Below are 6,561 nucleotides of genomic sequence, written 5' to 3' on the forward strand. Positions count from 1 at the left end.
TCTGCTATTTCTTTTTTTTTTTTTTTTTTTTTTTTGCTTTTTAGGGCGGCATCCCCAGCGTATGGAGGTTTACAGGCTAGGGGTCAAATTGGAGCTGTAGCTGACAGACTACTCCACAGCTACAGCGATGCAGGATCCTAGCGGTGTCTGCGATCTACACCACAGCTCCCAGCAATACCAGATCTTTATCCCACTGATCGAGGCCAGATATCGAACCTGCAACCTCATGGTTCCTAGTCAGATTCGTTTCTGGTGTGCCACTACGGGAACTCCTGCTATTTCCATTTTAAATCTACTTTGTTATCATCTATAGCCAATTATGTTATTAGAAATGTATACTTTCCTATGTAAGAGAGAAGTGGTAAAATATAAAATTTAAAAAGTTAAGAAAAGCCATGTAATATCACATTTGAATTGTGTATCAATATTAACTCATAATTTAAGTATTTTTTTTAGCTTTAGCCACTGGAAGAGCTTACAGGCAATGTCATTTCAATGGCAGTGAACTTACCAACTACAGAGATCTTGGATTTTATTTTATTTTTATTTATTTATTTATTTTTAGGGCTATACCTGCAGCATGTGGAAGTTCCCAGGCTAGGGGTTGAATTAGAGCTGTAGCTGCCATCCTACACCACAGCCATGCCAGATCCAAGCTGAACCTATGACCTTCACCACAGGTCATGGCAACACCAGATCTTTAACCCACTGAGTGAGGCCATGGATTGAACCCATGTCCTCATGGATACTAGTCAATTCGTTTCCACTGAGTCATGATGGGAACCCCCAGAGATCTTGGATTTTAAATACCATTCTCTAGTAAAAGTCTCAGGGCTCCTTGGGGAAATGGCCAATCTCTGGATCTGTAAATACAAAGTAGCAGGTGCGTTCAGGACATTTTCTTGCTCTAGAAAGCAGGGAAGTGCTCAGATAATGATGGGGACATCTCAGAGTCAGCCAGCTTGAAGAAATTCCCTCTGGCAAGATTTGGGGCAATTTGAACACCAAAAATGACTCCAATTTATTGTAAAAATTGAATCAACATAGAGCTGCGAGTCCATAGCACTGTTCAAAGAAAGAAAGAAAAATCTGATTTGCCACCATTGAAAGTGAATATAGCAACTCTTTTTCGAATCTGAGCCACAGTTGTAACAATGCCGGATCCTTAACACACTGCACCACAGTAGAAACTCCCTACATTTCCTTTTTAAAAGGCAGGGATGTGGCACAGAGAGTTAAGGATCTGGTGGTGTCACTGCAGAGATTTGGGTGGCTGTTGTGGTGAGGGTTTGATCCCTGGCCCGGGAACTTCCAAATGCCAAGGCTGTGGCCAAAAAGAAAAAATAATAAAATAAAAAGCAGGGTAAGTGCTTCTTTCTCTTCGGTTGCTAACTTTCAGGATAAAGAGTTGCTATAGTTGAAGTTCCCATGTGGCTCAGAGGTTAAGTATCCAGCATTGTCAAAGCAGTGGCTCCGGTCACTGCTGTGATGTGGTTTTAGTCCCTGGCCTGAGAACTTGCTTTGCTGCAGATGTGGCAAAAAAATTAAAAATTAAAAAATTAAAAAATTAAAAGGAAATGTAAATGTAATTCAGTCCCAATAGGTAAAGAAAAGTTCTTGTTTACAGAGGTATGCCTGCCAATAAATGAAGAAAGGAAAATTTAGACAATCATCATTTTGCAACTATCAGTTTAAACAATATGTAAAACTAAATAAAATCTCCATTACAGGACAGATGAGCCACACCCTGCCAAATTTTCAAGGGAATCCCACCTTGACAATGGGAGGATCTGTGTGGGCTGTCCCTTTAGCCAAGTGATCATATTTTGTGTCATTATTGTTGGCATTCTGTGTCTCCTGATGAAAGTGATATGAAGTACAGATCACCTAGGAAGTTTCCCTGCCAAAAGTGTTTAACATAATTCCAATCCAGCCTTTACACCCAACTTTCAGTTTACAGGGAAAATCAGGGAAAAAGTTAAGTAACACCACAAGGAACCAATCAGAGAATCCAGAATATGGCTTATGCTACCAGACGTTGGCCTAGACTCTTCTAAAAGTCAATGTCATAAAGCAAAACAAATATAGCAGAGTTTGAGGGCTGTTCTTGTTTAACTTTAACCAAATACAGTGAGTGAAACTTGATTGGATCTTGGTTCTAAAACAAAAGCAAGAGTTTCTGTCATGGCTCAGCGGGTTAAGAACCTGACCAGGGGAATTCCCAAAGTTGTGGTGCAGCAGAAACGAATCTGACTAGTATCCATGAGGATGTGGGTTTGATCCCTGGCCTCGTTCAGTGGGTCAGGGATCCCACATTTCTGTGAGCTATGGTGTAGGTCAAAGATACAGCTTAGATCCCACGTTGCTGTGGCTGTGGTGTAGGCTGGCAGCTGTAGCTCCAATTCGACCCCTAGCCTGGGAACTTCCATATGCCCCGAGTGCGGCCCTAAAAACCGAAAAAATAAAAAAATAAAAAGGAACCCAACTGGTATCCATGAAGATGTGGTTACAATCCCTGGCCTCGCTCGGTGAGTTAATGATCCAGTGCTGTCGTGAGCTGTGGCATAGGTCACAGATGCAGCTCTGATTCTGAGTTGCTGTGGCTGTGGCTGTGGCTGTGGCTGGTAGCTGCAGCTCCAATTCAACCCCTAGCCTGGAACTTCCATTTGCTTTTTGGCCCTAAAGAAAACCAAAAAAAAAAAAAAAAAAAAAAAAGCAAAAAAAACACACAAAAACAAGAGCAATAAACCAAAAACATAAACACAGTTGGGGACAAGGAAATTTTAATCTAGACTGACTTATTAAACTTAGATATAGACAACCTAGAAAAAATAGGCAACTTTCTAGAAACATACAGCCCACCAAAACTGAATTGAGACGAAATAGATCATTTGAACAGATTCATCACTAGAATTGAAGTTGAATATGTAAGAAAAACACTCCCTACAAACATCTGTCCCAGGACCAGATGGCTTCACAGGCAAATTCTACCAAACATACAAAGAAGAACTTATATGCATCCTGCTTAAACTTTTCCAAAATACTGAAGAAGGAACACTCCCAAAGACATTCTATGAAGGCATCATCACCCTAATACTAAAACCAGACAAAGATACTACCAAAAAAGAAAATTATAGGCTGATATCTTTGATGAATATAGATTCAAAAATTCTCAAAAAATTTTATCCAACTGAATCCAACGACATATAAAAAAGATCATACACCATAGCCAAATGGAATTCATCCCAGGTGCACAAGGATGGTTCAACATATGCAAATCAATCAACATCATACACCACATTAACAAAAGAAAAATAAAAAAACCCATATTCATCTCAGTAGTTGCAGAAAAAAGCATTTGACAAAATCCAACATCCATTCATGATTAAAAACTCTTACCAAAGTGGGTATAAAGAGAATATATCTTAACATAATAAAAGCCATTTATGACAAACCCAAGGCCAATATAATACTCAGTAGAGAAGAGCTGAAAGCTGAAATCTAGAACAAGACAAGGATGCCCACTCTCACCACTTTTATTCAACTTAGTCCTAGCCACAGAAATCAAACAAAAGAAAAGGTATCCAAATTGGAAGAGAAAAGGTAAAATTGTCACTCTTTACAGATGACATGATACTATATATAAAAATCCCTAAGAACTCCACACAGAAGCTACTCGAACTGATCAATGAATTTAGCAAACTAGCAGGATACATGATTAATATTCAGAAATCAGTTTCATTTCTGTATACTGACAATGAAATATTAGAAAAGGAATATAAAAATACAGTACCTTTTAAAATCGCACTCCAAAAATCAAATACCTAGGAATAAACCTGACCAAGGAGGTGAAAGACATATGCCGAGAACTATAAAACATTAATCAAGGAAATTAAAGAGGATTCAAAGAAATGGAAATATATTCCATGTTCCTGGGTTGGAAGAATTAATATTGTATACATAGCCATACTTCCCAAAGCAATCTACAGATTCAATTCAATCCCTATCAAATTACCCATGACATTTTTCACAGAACTAGACCAAACCAAAAATTTATATGGAACCACAAAAGACCCAGAATTGCCAAAGCAGTCCTGAGAAACAAAAACCAAGCAGGAGGCATAACTCTCCCAGACTTCAGGCGATATTACAAAGCCACAGTCATCAAGACAATGTGGTACTGGTACCAAAACATGCATACAGACTAATGGAACAGAATAGAGAACCTAGAAGTGAACCCAGACACCTGACATCAATTAATCTTCAACAAAGGAGGCAAGAATGTAAAATGGGAAAAAGTCTCTTTAGCAAGTGGTGCTGGCAGAACTGGACAGCTGCATGTAAATCAATGAAACTAGAAAACACACCCTCACACCATGCACAAAAATAAACTCAAAATGACTTAAAGACTTAAACATAAGACAAGACACAGTCAAACTCCTAGAAAAGAGCATAGGCAAAACATGCTTTGACATCAGCCGTACAAATGGTGAGTCTCCCAAGGTAATATAAATAAAAACAAAATAAACCAATGGGATCTAATCAAACTTTCAAGCTTTTGCACAGCAAAAGAAATCATAAAAAAAAAAAATGAAAAGCCAACCAATGGGATGGGAGAAAATAGTTGCAAACAATGCAACCAACAAGGGCTTAATCTCAGAATATTGTAAACAACTCACACACCGCAACAGTAAAAAAAAAAAAAAAAAAAAAACAACCCAATTGAAAAATGGGCAGAAGACCTATATAGACATTTCTCGAAAGAAGATATACACATGGCCAACGGGGAGTTCCCATTGTGGCTCAGCAGTTATTGAATCTGACTAGCATCCATGAGGACCCAGGTTCAATCCCTGGCCTTGCTCAGTGGGTTAAGGATCTGGTGTTGCTGTGAACTGTGGTATAGGTTGCAGATGCGGCTCAGATCCAGCATTGCTGTGGCTGTGGTGTAGGCCAGCAACTACGGCTCTGGTTGGACTCCTAGCCTGGGAACCTCCATGTGCCTCAGATGCAGCCCTAAAAAGCAAAAAGAAAAAAAAGCAGATGGCCAACAGGCACATGAAAAAATGTTCAACATCTCTAATTATTAAAGAAATGCAAGTCAAAAATTCAATGACTTTTGATTTGCTTTTCCCTAATAACACTGACAACACCTGATCGTAAACCGCATGCCATTAGGGAACTCCTCTATGGCTCTTTCCATTTCTGCTCCTGGAGTCTCACCAAATCACAAAGTAGCTTTAGCCCTCTTCTCCGTGGACCTGCCTTCTGTCTGGGCTGGTTACAGTCCCAGACCATCCTAAAACTACCCTTTCCCCCTCCTGTGGCCCGTGACCTCCATGACCCAGGAAGCACATGCCTTGTTTCCATCAACAGACCTGAGTCATGGCTTTTCTACTCAATGTGCCAAGTATATACTCAGAAGCAATTCCTGAATCCTTCCTGGAACTGGTTGAGTAAGGAAATAAACATCTACTATATGCAAAGCTCTGCTGTAGATTCCGAGAGAGCTGCTTATAATCCAGCAGAGGACAAGGCAGAGTTGGTGACATTGTGAGGCCCAGTGCAAATGCTGTAGGGATAATACCAAACAAAGTGCTATTTGGGTTCTAAAAAGAAGGAGGAATTCCTCCTGTGGCTCAGCAGGCTAAGAACCTGACTTAGTGTCCATGAGTATTAGGGTTCACTCTGGCCTCACTCAGAGGGTTAAGGATCTGGCTTTACCGCAAGCTGTGGCATAGGTCACAGATGCAGTCTGGCTCGGATCTGGTGTTGCTGTGGCTGCAATGCAGTCCTTGGCTGCAGCTCTGATTTGTTCCCTAGCCTGGGAACTTCCATATGCCACAGCTGTGGTCCTAAAAGGAAAATAAATAAATAAATAAATGCATACATACATACATACAAAAAAATAAAAAGAAGAAGGAAGATCCTCTGGTTGTCAGGGATAAAGAAGGATTTTGAGTAGGTCATGGCATTTTACAACCTTTTGGAGCCCCAAACGTTGTGTGCTGAGGAACAAAAGCAAATAAAATTCACATCTTGCCTCCCTTTTCTCTTGCCCTTTCCATGCCAGCATCCTGCATTCCAGCCAGGCTCAAATGTTTGTTTTACCTATTATGTCCATCATTTTCCACCTCTGACTCTTTGCTTTTCCTACGTGGATCGCCTCCTTCCAATCCATGATCTCCATAAATCACCTTTCAAGACTCATGTCAGGGGTCACCTTCTCCAGGATGTTCTCTGTGACATCCCCCCTAACAGATTCCCACAGTGTCTCTCTTTATCCCTCATGGTTATTAGCATGGCTTCTGGAGCCAGAGCATCTGGCTCTGAATCCTGACTCTGACACCTGCCAGCTAAACTACCTTTACTTGTTTAAGAGGATTGAGTTTGTACCCACACAGCACTTAGAATAGTGCTTGGTCATAAGAAGCCCCAGACAGAATTTAATGATTACTATTATTAGCTACTACTGTTAGTACCACCACCAGCAGCATGGCATATATCTCCCTGGATGGGAATTTTTTTGTTTTTTAGGGCTGCCCCCATGGAGGTTCCCAG

This window comes from Phacochoerus africanus, chromosome 2 (genome assembly GCF_016906955.1).
Source record: "Phacochoerus africanus isolate WHEZ1 chromosome 2, ROS_Pafr_v1, whole genome shotgun sequence".
Lineage (NCBI taxonomy): Eukaryota > Metazoa > Chordata > Mammalia > Artiodactyla > Suidae > Phacochoerus > Phacochoerus africanus.